The following is a 17,734-nucleotide window of genomic DNA, read 5'->3' on the forward strand; positions in this document are numbered from 1 at the left end:
ATCGTTAATTTTTTCGAAAAAAATTACAACTTCATCCCTGTATAGCCACCCCCTGTACCACGAGGGGCGTCCGCCTGTAAGGCAAAGTCTTAACCCAGTTACAATGAATATATTCCAATAGAGAAATGTCATATTACTAATAATTCCAAAATTTCGGCTCTATCTCTCCGACTATTAGGCAAGCTCCTCTTTCCTTTAAAGGAGACAGATAGTTGAACGATATTTTATACAATGTCTATCACTGGGTATGGATTTATTTTTGTCCAAGTTTTATATTGGTCCACTATTTCAAATGCAGTTCAAACAGACATATATTAAATTGTATGTTCCGTTTTAAATTCGTTCAATCTGTATATATATATATATATATATATATATATATATATATATATATATATATATATATACCACTAGTATTTTAGTCTTTAAGGGATATTCCGACAAAACAGATTGCATTAACAATGTTTTACTTAAGATTAAGAAGAATATGCAGCTATTTACAAATTTCTATTTTCCAAAGATCCTTCAACTTCCTTGGTTTATCTCAAGGTGGCTAAAATAGCAGGATGTGTATATGTAAGAAACTATTATGAGAGCGAAGGTGTTGAATAAGCTGTTGGACAATCCAGCGGAGCCTGTTTGCATTGCAGCTAGGATTTCACCTAAAAGAAGGATATGTTAGTATGTATATAAATATTCTTAATGTGGTAGTTTAAGCTACTTGTGTTAAAATGTTTAAATATTCTTTTCTAGTATTGAAGGAACTAAAGTTCATAACTACATTATAGCCGTTGGTTTATTAGTTGGTCCACGTAACGTATCATTCGCTTCCAGAATTGCCAACAATAGAATGTATATATCTTTGATTTAAAAATGCAGTTGATTCACTGCTATATTCCCATAAATATGTTAAAATAAAAGAAACTCAAGTATATTGTTCTGAAGCTATTTTCTTGTGGCATTTTAAAGTAATTACTATTTAAATGGGAATAAGCCACAATTAAAGGGTAAAGTACGTTTATTGACGTTTCAATTTCTAGTTCGGAAATCGTTCTCAAAATACAAAAAAATTTTGAATAACGCTGGGCCCATAACGGTTTCTTAATATTGTTCTGAAGCTATTTTCTTGTGGCATTTTAAAGTAATTACTATTTAAATAGGAATAGGCCACAACTAAAGGTTAAAGTAAGTTTATTGACGTTTCAATTTCCACTTCGGAAATCGTTCTCAAAATACAAACCTTTTTGATTGTATTTTAAGAACGACCGAAGAAGGTCCGAAGTGGAAATTGAAACGTCAATAAACGTACTTTAACCTTTAATTGTAGCTTATTCCCATAGCCTATATTAAAAAAAAACTAAACCCCAATAATATCTCTTCCACAGAAGAGACAGATGAACAATTATCTCAGGCAGAATTATAACATGTCCAATTCCTTTATTTTACAGTGGAATCTTAATGGGTTTTATACTCATTTAGAACAATTAAAACTTTTAATAAATGAATTATGCCCAAAGATCTTATGTCTTTAAGAAACTCATTTTAAACAAGTTAATATAAATCTTCGAAATTACCAATGTTTTCAAAAAAAACAGACTAGCACAATAGGCCAGTGACGGAGTAGCTATCTTTGTTAAGTACAGACCTAGAAGCTAAGCCAATTGCATTAAGTACTAATCTCGAAGCTGTAGCAGTGAGTATTACATATTAAAAACATATTAATATATCCAACATTTATTTAACACATCCTAGCGAGCTAGACCTATAAGAACTAAATAACCTTCTTGATCAAATTCCACACAGAAAAATAATTTTAGGGGATATGAACTGTCATCATTCTGCATGGTGAAGCTCGAAAACAGACAAATACGGTAACCTAATAGAACATCTTATTGACTCTTCTCATTTATTATTACTTAATACAGGGGAACCTACCAGATTTAACTTCTATAACGGCTCTTTTTCCGCCACAGATTTATCATTATGTAGTCAATCCTTATCATCGTTTCTCACGTGGAATACTTTAAAATCGTTATATGACAGTGATCACTTTCCTATCTGCATATCATTATATGCAATTCGATCTCCTAATTTTCCAATCTATTAATCCTAGAAATTAAGGAATGCAAACTGGTCGTCTTATCAAGTCGAGATTGAAAAGAAAATTAAAAACTATCATCCAAGTGATGATATAAACTCTAATATTACCTCCTTAAACAGGATATTTATAGAAGCAGCTTTAAATAATATAGGTAAAACAAAGCTCTGAAAAAGACCTCCAGTACCTTCGTGGAACAATGAAGTAGTACTTGCTCTATCTTCTAGCAATCACACCTGGAGATGGTACGTATCATCTATCAATTCTTTAACACCCTCCGACATAATCTGGACTAAAATTCGTAAACTTAAAGGCTCTAATTCTTATAGACATATTAACACCTTAACACACAATAATAAATTAATCGCTTTAGCTGATAGCGACAAAAATATTTCTTATGAATCCCTAATTTACAAGAAAAACATAGAAGCTTCTACAATCCTCATTAACAACTCTGACAGCCCCTTAAATGCTCCTATAACTCTTCAAGAGTTAGAGTTTTCTTTCAAATATAAAAAATACAGCTGCAGGACCAGATGATATTCTACCAGTCTTCATAAAAAACTTACCATTCGAAGCCAAATTAATTCTGTTAGATTTATTTAATACCTGCTTCCTAAAGCATGAATTGCCAGACCTCTGGTCTCAAGCAATAATCATTCCCATTATTAAGCCTAACAAACCAAAAGACAACCCTACCTCTTACAGACCCATCTCTCTTACATGTTGCATGTGCAAGATCCTAGAAAAAATTTTAAACCTCCGCCTTATATGGTACTTATAAAATAATAATTTTCTTACTAACTTCCAAAGTGGTTTTCGAAGAGGTAGATCCACATAAGATAATCACGTTGCATTAGAGACTTCAATTAATGAAGCTTTTGCAAATATCCAAAAACTAATTGCAATATTTTTCGATATAACCCAAGCCTACGATAGGGCATGGAGGCACTGTATTCTACAAACATTTAAAGATACTGGCATTCAAGGTCACATATTTGCATTTATAATTTTTTTATTTTAATCGCTCAATTCAAGTTAGAATTAATGATGTTACAAGCTTATCTAAGATACTTTTTCTTCTTTATGTACCGTCTTCTACCGAAGGTTGGCGACCATCAAACGATAGGTTTCTCTGTTTTGTGCCGCATGTATTATGTTCGCAGCTTTTGGTATTTGAAGTAGTATCTATATTTGATATATCTTCTAAGATACTAGACAATGGAATTCCTCAAGGTTCGATTCTTAGTCCAACTTTATGCTTAATCGCTTTTAATAGTAGTATAAATGTAATTAAAGCATCCATTAAAGCTAGTTTTTATGCAGATGCCATTTTTATTTATACTAAATCGAATAATGTAATGGCAGCAACTAAAATTATAAAGAGTTTCTTAAATCGGCTTTATAATTGAACGATAAAAACGGAATTTGTTTTTTTTTATTGAAAAAACACGATACATTATTTTTAATAAAAATAAAACACACCTCACAACTAGTCATAATTTACCTTTAGAACAGTCAAAGAAATAAAATTTCTAGGTCTAACTTTTGGGAGAACTTTTTTGTTCTTCAGTTATATTTTATATTTACAACTTCTTCCAAAGCTGTTAACGCGACTTGTTTTATGCTGAATTTTACATACTAAGATAATTTTTTATCTTAATCTTAATCTTAATCTTGTAATAAATGTATATTAAACATTCTGTTTTTCTATCTTCTTTATACCCCTAGTATAATGCATTAAAAAAATTTAACAAAACACTGATAAAATAGTAAAATAACTTACCGACTAGATTTAAGTTGACGAAATGACTTTTTACTGGTTAGGTACTAATCTGACATTCATAAGTACCAGCCTCTCTCTTTTGAGCCCATCTGATCTGGAAAGTCCAGTCATCTGTTTCAGGATGGTGATTTGCGTGAAAACTGAAACAATGTTCTTGTGGCATTCAAAAGTAATTAATATTTAAATGGGAATAAGCCACAAATAAAGGTTACAATTAGTTTATTGACCTCTCAATTTCCGCTTCGGAAATCATTCTCAAAATATAAACATTAGTAATTTACTAATAATTTCGAAGTGGAAATTGAAACGTCAATAAACTAACTTTAATTGTAGCTTATTCCCATTTAAATATTAATTTGCCTTATAGCTTCCCACTGTGAGGAGATGAATATCTCTGTGTCTGATCCATGATACCTAAAACCAAAAATATTAAACATTATCAAATTTGTTAACCAATAACGAAAGATAAGTTGTTGAATGGTTTGAAATAGAAAACATGATCGCCAGGAGCCTAAGATCAAATTTTGGCTAACACTAAGTTTTAGCTTCTCTCTACTAAGCCTCTGTTTTTGATGTATGTTTTGTACATAGAAATCTTCTGTTGTTAAATTTGGTTTTGGACATGAAATATCTTAGTGTATTGTTTTTTTTTTTGATGTTATTGTGATGTTGACGTGATGTTGTTGTGATATTTGAATGGAGACCTAGACACGATGTTTATCGTAATCGAGGACGTCCTCCAACAAGGTGGTCAGATGACATCAAGCGCATTCAGCACAACTGGATTCAGGGTGCTCAAAATAGAATGCAGTGGAATTATTTACGGGAGGCCTATGTCCAGAAGTGGACTCAGAACGGCTGATGATAATGTGATGTACTTATTTCCTCTAGTTTTTAATTTTTCTTCTAAGCCCTTTCAATATGGTATTATTGTCATCTTTGAATCTCTTCTTGTGAGTGTTTCTGGATTACTTGTGACGTTTTGTTGTTTCACTTCTCCAGTCTTGTAAAATTCCTTGTTTATAAATGACAATGGGTAATTATTTTTTGACACGGACACACCCACATACACTCATACATACATACAAAACATTTATCAGGTCGGTGATTGAATATAGATCGGTAAACGGTTGTTCGGTAAACAACAAACGGTATGACTACCTCTCCGCCCTCATTCATCAACTGTAGAACATCCAACCCATCAATGAGAGGCTCTCCTCTCTGAGCAGTAGTTACACAATCAAAACCATCCGTGGCCCAAACTTCAGAACCTACTCATCCATCGACAATGTATTCAAAAGACGTCCTAAACCCAAACTCCCTATCCTACCCACTAAATTACTGGGCCTTGCCAGCAACGAACTCCCTGATGAATACATTAACACCCTGGAAGCAATTCCACTCTTTTATCGCAGCAATAATCAGTAAATGTTCACTTCGAGCTCGATAGACAGGGAGGGATAGGGTTTCTGTGGTTTCCCGATCTCATTGCACAATGATAACTGTCTATTGCAGAGGATACAGCCACAACTGTCCTAACGCGATTTACAATTCATATACTTATTAATTAAATTCAGTCAATTTATAACTATATATTTTCGCTAATAAAATTCTAAAAAGGACCGTTTTAGTTCAACAACCCTTTCGCCTCTGATTATCCAGGATCCTCCTCCGCGGGACATATCCAACGAAGCGAACCACCAGTAGATCCAATGCAGCGACAGAAGCCAACCCAACAAAAAAATAAATCACGTCCTGAAGAGGTGGCTAAATCTGGACAATATTAACTGGTGTATTGATGATATCTAACAACAACAATCTGCATGTTAAATACAATGAAAAGATCACTAAGTATAGAAGTCTGGAAATTTAAATTAAAAAACAATGGAGAATGGAAAGTATCCAGATATTGTATTTCTTTGCAATTACACCATAATGGATTGTAATAAGAATTTCATTTTACATTTATTTTAACGTTTCAAAATGCTTACCAATTAGCTCTTCGTACCAAATTAATGGTAAAGTTTATATTTTAACATAATTTCTTAATTTATAAATTATTTTAAAAAGATTTCTGTACTGGATGTCGAATCGTCAAAATTATTGTAAAATGCAATTCTCATTACAATCAATTGTGATTTAATCCCCTAAAAATACCATATTTAAAGCTGGGAAAGAACGAAATTCACAAATGACAATGGTACCTGGATGGAATTAATTAGTAATAAATACTTCAATCCCCAAAAAAAATTAAAAAAGGACCCTGCTGGAATTGTGGAAATCTTTAATAGTTTATGGAGCTAGTTTTCGTTTTTGAAAGTAAGTCATCATCTCAATAATATTGTGGAATTCGGTTGCCATTTATGCCGGCTGCGCAGCGTAAATGATCTGCACCTTCGCCATTACTGACGTTGTGGTATGCACCCGTTTTCCCAGACAAAAGTCCGTGCTATACCCCACAGAACTTAATTCCTATCTGAACTTAACAAAATTGAGCTACTTTATGAAAAAACAGAGGAGAAAGTTTTATAGTATGCAAAAGTAGGTGTAACTAGTTAACTAGTATTAAGACAAAGGAATAGAAATTTAAGAGATAAAGAGCAACTTAAGTAATTTTACTTATCTTTAAGAATAAATATAAACGCGTGTGTATTCTCTTAAACAGTGGTATCAAGACTATTGTAGTCTACTGTTTCGTAATCTTATAATGGATAAACAGATCGGCTAAGAGAAAAACCCCGAACATAAAACTCGTGCTTCGGAAAACGATTTAAATATGCTAAAAGTTTCGATAATTTGCCTCGGAATATGGATGGATTAAAACGATGATGATAATCTAATGGCAGTATTTGAAGGAATTAAGAAAAACAAGGAAGTATTCATCCTGGTAGATTTAAATGCTACAGCAGGAAGAAGAGACAACATTCAGATTATTAGGAAGTAGGGAGAAGCTATTTTAAATTAAAACGATGTGCGACCTTTTAGCTTATGTGAGAGCTTATCGGACAAATCATAAATGTGACAAATGGATTCTACGCTTATAAAGACATATAGAAATATACATGGACACAGACAACAAGAGGGCTAAGGTTAATTGTTGAATATGTCATCATACGTCAACACTCAAATCTACAAATTATGGATGTACGGGTGTATCGGGGAGCGGAGTGCGGATGGGATGACTTAACTATGGCAAATGTGTTAGTTAAATACCGGGAAAATAACAGCGACCATCAATATAAAAAACAGTATCCAGAAATATGAGTATAAACAAATATAACAAGAGGCTATAGGAAACTGTGTGACATCAAGATCCGGAGTGGTGGTCACAAGAAATAAGAGAGTTTGTAGATACTAAAGAGAAAGCCTATCGAATCTGGCTCCAAACACAAAATCTAGAAGACTGGAGAACATACACTTACTGTAATAGGAAAGTTATGAACACTGCGACCAACAGAAAAAACGAAACGTGGAACAAAAAATGTGAAGAAATAAACAGATATACGGATGTAACTGGAGTATTTAAAGCTTGGAAGTTTATAATAAACTTCAGAAAAGATCACAAAGGAACAGAGAGATTAAACCCCGTAGGTAGGTTAGAGTGAGAAGAATATTACAAATCCCTATTTACGGACGCAAGATGATATTGTGAAATAAATTATACAAACATTAGAACAGATCCAATAGAAGAAGAAAAAGTAAAACTAAGCAACGTGGACGATATAAGACGAACCTTAAAGGAAATGAAATACGGGAAAGTTACAGAGCCTGTAAAGATACCCATTAAATTGATAAAACTCGGACAGTCAATACCAACAGAATTGTTAGCAGAGATCTTTGATAAATATCTAATCAAACAATAAAATATTTCAGAAGATTAAAACCTGGCGTATATAAGCTCTATACACAAAAAAGAGATAAAAATAAATGTAAAAATTACAGAGATTGTTGGCTCATATTATCATAACTGTACATTTGAAAACTCCAGGGGGCACAAATCTATGATTAATTGTATAGTCACTAATAGAAAAATCCACCCAAAGTAGATTCTAGATATCCGAACTTTAAACTCAGCAGACGCAGGGAGTGAACACAAACTAGAACTAGCAAAAATAAGAATTAAAATAACACCAAAACATTTTCTACAGGAAATTCCCCGAAAAAAAACTCAATATAGAATCACTGTGGAACAAGTGCAAGAAAAATGTACCAAAGGAAGCTAGCACAGAAGATACAGCTGAAACAAATAGAACCCATCGAAGATATAAACGCAAGCTGGAACATACCAGCAAACGAATGGGAAAGATACCTGACGGAATTGTTTAAAGGAAAGAAAAATAATAATTAAACACCATAATGTACCTGAATTAAAAAGATACGAAATAGAAATCGGTTTTCAGGAAATAAAGATAGCCATAAATTCACTCAAAAATAGCACCATCAAAAGTCACCATGACCAGACGGAATAACCAAAGAGCTTCTAAAACACGGAGGAGAAAGTATAACCCTAGAGATGACAAAACTTAAACAAAAACTAATATTGCACTGCAAGATAACAGACGCATGGAGAAACATCATAATGATACCAATGTTCAAGAAAGGAGATAAAGAATTATAGAGGTATAAATCTACTGAACACCGCACTTAAGCTTACCACAAAAGTCCTAACCAACAAAATCAATAAACTAACAACTTTATCAGATAAACAATAAGTATTCAGATCCGAACGATCCTGCGTAGCCGCCGTATTTGTACTATAACTGATAAAGGCGATTGCATCCCAGTAGAAGACGTCTTACACCTATTGTATAAAAGAAACATACCAATCAATATTATACAAGCCATCGAAAACATCTACTTCCATAATCGAATACGGGCAAAGATAAATAGAAAACTAACACAGTGGATACCAGAACAAAGCGGAGTCAGACAGGGTTACTCGTTAAGCCCACTTCTCTTTTAATATAACAATGAACGAAATAATACACGCAGTACGTAAAGGGCATGGTAACAGAATGGGGAAGAAAGAAATCCAAATATTATGTTATGCAGACGACGTCGCAATAATCACCGAGACAGAAAACGAGCTCCAAAGATTAACACACATCTTCAATACAACAGACAAGAAATACAATATGATAATATCAACATCTAAATACCCACTACGATGTAAAATCGAAATTGATGGGAAAATAATAAAGCAGGAAGCAAGGTTTAGATATCTGGGAATAGATATAAGTAGTTAAGGAGATGTTGAAGGAGAACTACCACAACAAAGCTTAAAAGCAAGTAAAGCTACGGGATCTATAAAATACATAAAATCTCTATAAAAAAATACAATAAAAACAAGAATCTATAAAGCTGCAATTAGATCTATATTAACATACGCGGCGGAGACAAGACCTGAAACATCTAAAACGAGACGACTACTAGAAACAACAGAGATGAAAATACTTCTACACAGAAGCGAAAACATTAAAAGCATGAAATATAGAAGACATAAATGGGTGATGGGTGACAAAACGGAAATAGGAGTGGAACGACTACATTAGTAGAATGACAGAGGATAGGATAGTACGACTAGCACAAGATAAGTCACCATATGGATGAAGAAGTATTAACAGACCAAGAAAAAGATGGTGCGATAATTTAAACAATTTAGGAGGCTAATATTGAAGAAGAAACAGGCTTTAAAGCATACATACAAGAGGGAAGGCTCATCGGGAAGCATCGTTGGATACATAGGAAATACAACGCCAGTATGGAAGCTTCATACAAGCTTCAAAAAAAATTGCTTTTTATAGTTAAGTTTGAATTATTCTTAAAAACAATATTTATTGTAAAACGTTAGTAAAAATATTAATCGAATTATATCCCCCAGCCAGTATCTTATTTATCCCAACTTAAATATTTTAATTACATAAAGTAGTCTACTCACTGATTTATTTCCTAAATTTCGAACTCGGCAACTAAGATACGCTGATTTCCCAAAAAGAATAGTGCCGTTACTGGGAGTCGTCGCATCGAAGTAGGGATCGAAAAGATATTAGAAGATGCCATGCCGGAACTTACAAATGGCGAACCTAAAAAAAAAAGCAAATTAAATATCTTACTAATTTTGAATGAATGCTGTTGATTGAATTATTATATTTTATTTTTTCAGCTTGAACTAGATATAAAACGCTTGTAAATATAAGATGTAGACATTTAATAGACGATAAATGGATTTAACTATGATTATGAGTATTTTGAGATCATTTCTTAATTTTCAGCGTCAATGTATCTTTCAAAATAAAGGATTTCAATGTGTGTCCAAATATTTATTATTGTTTGATAAATACGCGCAAAAGAATAACAAGAAGAATTCAGAAAATGATTAAATAAATTAGAGAAAAAAATAGAAGTAATAAGCCCAACTAACCAACAACTTATAAAAGTAAAAGAAGTTATAGAAAAGAAACTAAAACATATAAAACACAGCAACACAGACTTACAGAAAAATAAAAAAAATATCGGGCAAATAATGCAGATGGAGGTATCCTAACAAAATAAATAAAAAAAAAATAGAAGAAATAAGCACAACAATCCTAATACAGATCGAGGTGGCCTAACAGTTGGTTCCCCTCTGCCTATCTACGTCGTAGGAAAGTTATCTTTTAGATGATTGTAAATAAGAGCAGTGTTATGAACTGGAGTACCATCGTGTAAAACCAAATGCGGTACTAGTGTAATAAGCCGGAACCATGTCTACGAAGATCATACGAGATATATCAATGAATTCTGCTTCACTTACTAATGATTGCGCAATAATTTTTATTCGGTGCAAAACGTTCTTTTTTATGTAATTTCCATGAGAAATATTCCCGATTTTTAAAAGCCACCGCCATTATTTACCATGAAACAACATGAAATGACACATGACAGGAATGACAACTGTTTCTTATGGTCAAGAAGGGTAATTTTAACCAGTGTTGCCATAGTTATTCAAAATTATGTTTTCTAATGAAAAATAAAAATTTATATAAAACAAAGTTTATAACATTTTATTTATTTATATTACTGCTTTTTTTTTACCAGTGTTAGGTTGGATTTGGTTACGTTGGTTTAGTTTTAATTTCATGTTTTCTTATGAAATATAAAAATTGTTATTTTTAATTATATTATAACATTTTATTCTTATTACTGCTTTTTTTTACCAGTGTTAGGTTAGATTTGGTTTATTGGTTTACATTTTTAATAATAAAATAAGACGATGGTTAACGGGTACTCTTTTTGCACGTGTTTATTAAGATTGCATCCACCTGTTTTAATTAACACGTTCGCGGACAAAGCGGCATATGCCGCTCTACTTTCTGGGACAAAGCGCGATATCCCGTCTAATGTTGAGAACGGCCAAAACGCAAAGCGGCTTACCAAGCACATTTTTGTACATGAAATACTATTCAAACACCTTAGGTGTCCCAGCAAATAACATAAAATATTGTGAACTATCCGTGTCGGTCAGTTTAGCTTTGAAATATTAGACGTGTGTTAGGCGGCGAGCACGTGGTACTATATCACTTCATTTTTGTTGTTTTTGTTGGTGTTTTGTTTATTTTGACTAGATTTGTTGAGGCAGTAATAAAATGTTGAGGTTATATTTTCGGTAAATATACTATTTTTTGTTTTTACAGAAAATGGATTCTAGAGAAGAAGCAAGGCTTCTTGGACTTATGGATGAAGTGAGCACAGATGAATTTGAAAGTTCTGAATCAGAACCTTATAGCTCTGATGATGATTTACAAGATCCATCATATCAATCCAGTAGTGGTGAAGATTCGTTGGCAAACGAGAATCTGTTTTCAAACGAAAATTACGAAGACAGAGTTGAGCCAGAAAATGACGAAACAGGTAATGATATACAAAATTTGCTAGAGATGGGCGATATTGGAACTGATAACGAGTGGGATGATATTGTCGCAGATATTCCAAATATTTTTGTTTGACAATTCCCAAAGTGGCCTTCATCTTAATTTTGACACAGATACTCCTAAAGCTACAGACTATTTTTTCAAATTTTGGGATCAAGAAATTATGCAGCTAATTCTTGATTCAATGAACAATTACATTGAACTATTGATTAATGTAAATAGGCCCAAGCAAAAATACAGCAGACAAGCATACATTAGGCCATTTACTATGGAGGAACTTCAATCATTTTTAGCTATGTGCATATTACAGGGTCAAATAAAATACCCCTCTGTAAGGAAGTTGTTTTCAATGAATCCACTTTATTATGCACCAGTTTTTCATTACACCCAATCTGGTAGAAGATTTGAAGAAATGCTGCATTGTTTTAGCTGTTCTTGTAAAGAGGAAACAACAGGAACTAATTCACTGAAAAAAGTCAATCCTCTGCTCGATAAACTATTACTCAATTTTCAAAAAGCTGATTACCCTGCAGAAGAAATGTCACTAGATGAATCATTGCTTCTCGTTCGTGGTCGTCTGAGTTTTCGGGTGTATATCAAAGGAAAAAAAGCGAAATATGGCATTAAGTTCTACGAGCTATCTACAGCAGACGGATACGTATTGAATATAAAAATTTATAAAGGAAAATCCGAAGATGTAGAAGGATTATCTAAAATTGAGTCGTTAGTACTGCAACTTATGGAACCTTATTTGGATAAAGGCCATCATTTATTCCTTGATAACTTCTACAACTGCATTTTGCTGTCAAAATCCCTTTTGGAAAGAAAAACTCATTCTACAGGAACTCTTAGACGAAACAGAAAAGGAAATCCAAAAGCTCTTCTAAACACCAATCTAAAGAAAGGAGAACACAAATGCAGAAGTACTCTGCATAACAACCAAATATCACCCAAAACTTATAAATGTACAGAACAGGTTTGGAAAGACAGTAATAAAACCTGAAGAAGTTGCCAGGTACAATGAGTACATGTCAGGAATAGCTAGGAGCGATTAAATGGTGAGTATATATATATATATATATATATATATATATATATATATATATTGATATATGTATATATATCAATACCTTATCCATGGTCCAGTATTGTTTGTCTGTTAAAATAAATGTCTTGGCGGACCCCTAGACGAGAAGCGAGTGTCCTTGTATTTTCCTTCGACGTGTTCTTCTATTAATTATTCGTCTATTTCGTTTTAGGGATATCGCTGTGCATTTGTCTGAGAGAAATAATCTGTACTTATCTGTGTATACTTTTTTAAGGAATCTATTATAACCTTTCGAGACTGGCTGAATGACGAAAGTCAATGCCACAAAAAAAAAATTGTGAGTTATTATTCTTCTCCACAGAAAACTATCAGGTGGTACAAAAAAGTAATGTTTCACTTACTGGATGTAGCTATATGAAATTCCTACTATGCAATGAAGAAGCACAAAAATGTAAAACTGATCCTTTTGGAATGCAGAGAAAATTTGGTAAGAGAATTATTGAACATTCCAGAAGATATGAATGATGGGAGAAAACTAATGCATAAGGGAGCTTTGCACGGTAAAAAACGACTTCGAATGGAAGCGAATATAGTTTTCAACCCTAACAATGAACAACACTTTCCAGATATAATTCCACACCCTACGGAGACCCCGCAAAACTCATCATGTGAGGTGTAAGTGGTGTTTACGAAACAAAAAACGCAAGAAAACCAGATACTTGTGTAAAACGTGTGCCGATAAACCAGCACTGCATTGTACCGTGTTTTGAACTGTACCACAAAAATTAAATTTTTTAATATAAGCGTATCTCGGTATTATGTTTTCGTTATAAGGATATTTCTTTATTATTTTTTACAGAAATAAAGATTTAGTTGCATTTACTACTTGAGAGCGGCATGTACCGCTTTATCCAGTTGCACAACTTTTGTGACATATATGGACATAGCGGCATTTACCGCACCTTGTTTTTTTTTATAAAAAACATCCTAAACATTCTAAAATATTATGAAACTACTTTTTTATGACAGAAAAATAACAAATTTTAAGATTTTTACAAGTGTGTTTTTTGCGACCCCCTATAAAAACTAGGTGTCCGCGAACGTGTTAAGGTAATTTTCATGAAGTTTTTAGATCTTTTAAAGGTTGAAACTGGCAACAATGTCAAAAGTACATAAAATTTAACTTCTTGCGCATGGCCGCCATATTGTTTGAAATATTAAAAATTTTGATTATTTTAAACAATTTTACCCATTTTTTCATAATTTAACAGTAAAAAACAGTGATATTTAATATGTTTTAGTTACGTTTTTTTTATTAAGACATGTATATATACTTTTCTTTGTTTTTATGGAAAATTTTTTTTGATTCATAGTACTTTTTTTGTTATCTTTTCTGTATTTTTCATTATTTGGGCACTTTTACTAGTTTAAAGCAAAGAAAACATTAAAATTTGAGGTTTTTTTCACTTTTTCGCTAAGTCCACAAAAAATTTGGCTTTTTTGAGGCGTTCCGGCTTACTAAATAATTACCCCATTTGTCGAATATTAAGTGTAATCTGGAACTGCAATTATTCAGTAAGACGGAAACGCCTCAAAAATGCCCAATTTTTTGTGGACTTAGCCTCAAATTTTAATGTTTTCTTTGCTGAAAACTAGTAAAAATGTCAAAATATTCAAAAAATACAGAAAAAATAAAAAAAAGTATTATGAACCAAAAAAAAATTACATAAAAAGCAAAGAGTATATATATATATATATATATATATATATATATATATATATATATATATATATATATATATATATAGTCTTAAAACAACGTAACTAAAACATAATAAATATCAGTGATTTTTACTGTTAAATTATGAAAAAATGCTTAATGCCACCAACATAAATATTTTCTCTACCGGCAGTTTACTCGCTTCCAAAAAGGTCCCTTTCTTTGCCGATAAGGTATATACACACCTTTTGGGACAAGTTTATTACATAATACATTACTTACAGCGTCAATGCAAAAACTCGTTGACACATCGACACAATAGTTTTTCTTTTATTACACTATGTTTAATCAAAAATCTTTTGATTAAACATAGTGTAATAAAAGAAAAACTAGTGTAATGTAAAAAAAGCTGTAGGTAATGTCACTCTGTGACATTACCTACAGCTTTTTTTAGTAACGATGACGAATAAACAAGAAAGCAAGAAGCGGGTTGAAGTTGGATATTTGGACCAACCCAATGCAGCGATAGTTCGTGGAGAATTAAAATGAACCACGAGCTGGATGAACTAATGCAGAGCGCAGATATTGTCAGATTTGTAAAATCACAAAGACTAAACTGGCTTGGTCACCTATAAAGAATGCCAGATAATCGAGCTGTAAAAGTAGTCCAGAGATGGAAGCCCCAAGGAAACAGAACAAGAGGAAGGCCCCGTAAAAGATGGATAGACGACGTAGAGAGGGATCTTAAAACCATGAACATCAGGCAGTGGCGAAGGAAAGTATCCAACAGGGCAGAATGGAAGAACACTGTTAAGCAAGCCAAGACTCACAAAGGGTTGTAGCGCCATTAGAAGAAGAAGATTTGAAATTAAAAATCATACTTAATATGCTTGTTATGTGTTATTGTGCATACTGATTATCTTTTTCACCCTTGTAACTTACTAAATATAATATAATCGGTAATAATATAGTCTTTCATTCTGCGTTTAAATTTTTTAAAAATACTTATTAGTTCTCTCAGTGTTCGAAAAAAATTAATGCATTTAAAAAGCATCGGTCCGAAATTTTGCGCCTACACTCATAAGAACATACACCAATGATAATAAACCTAACATAACGTAACCAAACCTAACCAAATCTAACCTAACCCTGGTAAAAAGCAGTAGGTTTCTGTTAAAACAATATAACCCAAACTAACTTAAAATCAGACTGAGAAGCTCACAATTTTTATTTGAAAAGATTGATATTTTTCTTTACATTTTATTAATACATAATTAAAGCTGCCAAATAACAAAAAATATGAATAGTTAATTTACCGTTTCACTTGATTCCTTTTTCGCAGATCGCAAGATGTTTGTGTGGGTTCTATACTCTCTTTGCACTATTTTAAGTTGCTTTTGTTAAAGTAAAGCACTGCCGGTGTCCCTCTTTCTTGCTTTATCTGCTTTATTTTTATTATTATTGTCTTTTATCTGTCGGTAATGTTAAAATCACTATAAACTAAGTTACTACTACTGCCACTTACTACAAACAAGCAAAAAAACATGTGTTACTTCGAACGTTAAGTAAAATTAAACGAATACGAAGTACTGATAACTGAAACTGAACTGAAGTACGAACACGGCTTAGGGCTTAGGGCTTACGGCTACAGCATAGCATATTTCTAACTTAACAGTGGGGGTATAATATAGCATATTCGACAAATTCCTCCGTCGCGTCGCGTCGGTTATTACAACAATTTTAGGTGTGGCACTTAGCCCAATTGATCGCATATTTTAAAGATAAATACAAAAAAATTTTTTTACGCCTTCGAAATTTGAAAAGAACAAAAAAACTATTCAGGAACTTAGTTTCAAAGACAAATTACTGTAATTTAATAAAAATGAAAATGACAAGAGTAAAAAAGCTATCAAATTTAAGTTCTAATATAAATTCTTTATTTTAAATTTTGAAGAAATTTGTCTAAAATTTTATACCTCAACGCATTCATGAACAAAAATGTTAAATTCAATGTGACAAAAGAAAGTTGTCCTTGATACACTAAAAAATGCTCTAATGAACTAGCTCTCAAGTTAAGCTGTATGTATTCAAAAAACATATAAAGCAGAACAACGAATAGAGTATGAATCAGGAAGTTTCTTAAAGAGTGACCTAAACTAATTAATAATTATTTTGAAGCAGTTAATATCCATCCATTCGGGCATTTAGTTCCTTATATGTTACGACACAAAACGACAAATTTTTAGTAAAATCGTCAAAAACTGACTAGAATGTCCTTCGATTTAGAAGATTACAATTTTAAAATAACATTTATAGTAGACATAACATAGGTAGATATTATATCTACCAATACTATTGATATCCTCCTCTAAATATTTCCATTTTGCGCCTATGCTATCCAATTGCTCGCATTTCTTTTGAAGTCGCGTTGGGATCTTCCCCGGCTTCGCTTGTCTCCCCGTGGTCTATACTCAAGTAATTTTTTTGTCCACCTGCCGTCTCTCACTCTTCCCATCTCCATTTTTGCCTTGTAATAAGTTCGATAATGTTTTCCACTCTGGTCCGCTCTGGTGCCACACAACTTTCTTGTTTGTTAGTCTATTTCTCAAGTTTAGATAGATAGATAGATTTAGAGAGGTGGCCTTTTGGCCTATTCTACTGCGACCTGTTCAGATTGATTGTGGTTCTTTAGTTCTAGATAACATTCTCAAGTCTGATTCTTTTTTAAAAAGTCTAATAGCTTCAAGACTGTACCTTTCATGTAGCTATTTGCCGGTGGATATTCTTCTCCTAATGTAAAGAACTGCACATTTGCTAGAATGTCACATTGACACAGAATGTGCTCTGCTGTTTCTTCTTCAAGGTGACACAATCTGCACAGGTCATCATCTGATAATCCCATCAGCTTCAAGTGCCTATTTAGCTTACTATGTAAAGCCCTGTTAGAAGACCTACTATGACTTTGACTGTTTTCCTATCTTTGCTTATTAGGTCTGCCGTAAATTTTGGCGAGTGTTCTGTAATGAACTGTTTCGCCTGTCTTTGTCCTGGTAAATTCCTCCACCATTCCAGACATTTGTGAGGTACCAACTTCCATGTAGCCATTCTTGTTACTGACTTTGCAACGCCGCAGAAGGGTTCCGGTCCAATGAATGGCATTGATGAGCCTTGT

General features: G+C 32.8%; 1 long non-coding RNA gene across 1 annotated transcript; it reads right to left on the minus strand.

Annotated features, from left to right (window-relative positions):
- Positions 1-421: 421 nt before the first annotated feature.
- On the minus strand, positions 422-9,942 carry LOC140452987 (uncharacterized). Its single transcript, XR_011952277.1, has 3 exons — positions 9,823-9,942; positions 3,885-4,298; positions 422-662 (listed from the first exon to the last, which is right to left on the minus strand). It is a non-coding gene; the product is annotated as an uncharacterized lncRNA (long non-coding RNA).
- Positions 9,943-17,734: the final 7,792 nt, after the last annotated feature.

The sequence above is a fragment of the Diabrotica undecimpunctata genome, chromosome 11 (assembly GCF_040954645.1).
Source record: "Diabrotica undecimpunctata isolate CICGRU chromosome 11, icDiaUnde3, whole genome shotgun sequence".
Lineage (NCBI taxonomy): Eukaryota > Metazoa > Arthropoda > Insecta > Coleoptera > Chrysomelidae > Diabrotica > Diabrotica undecimpunctata.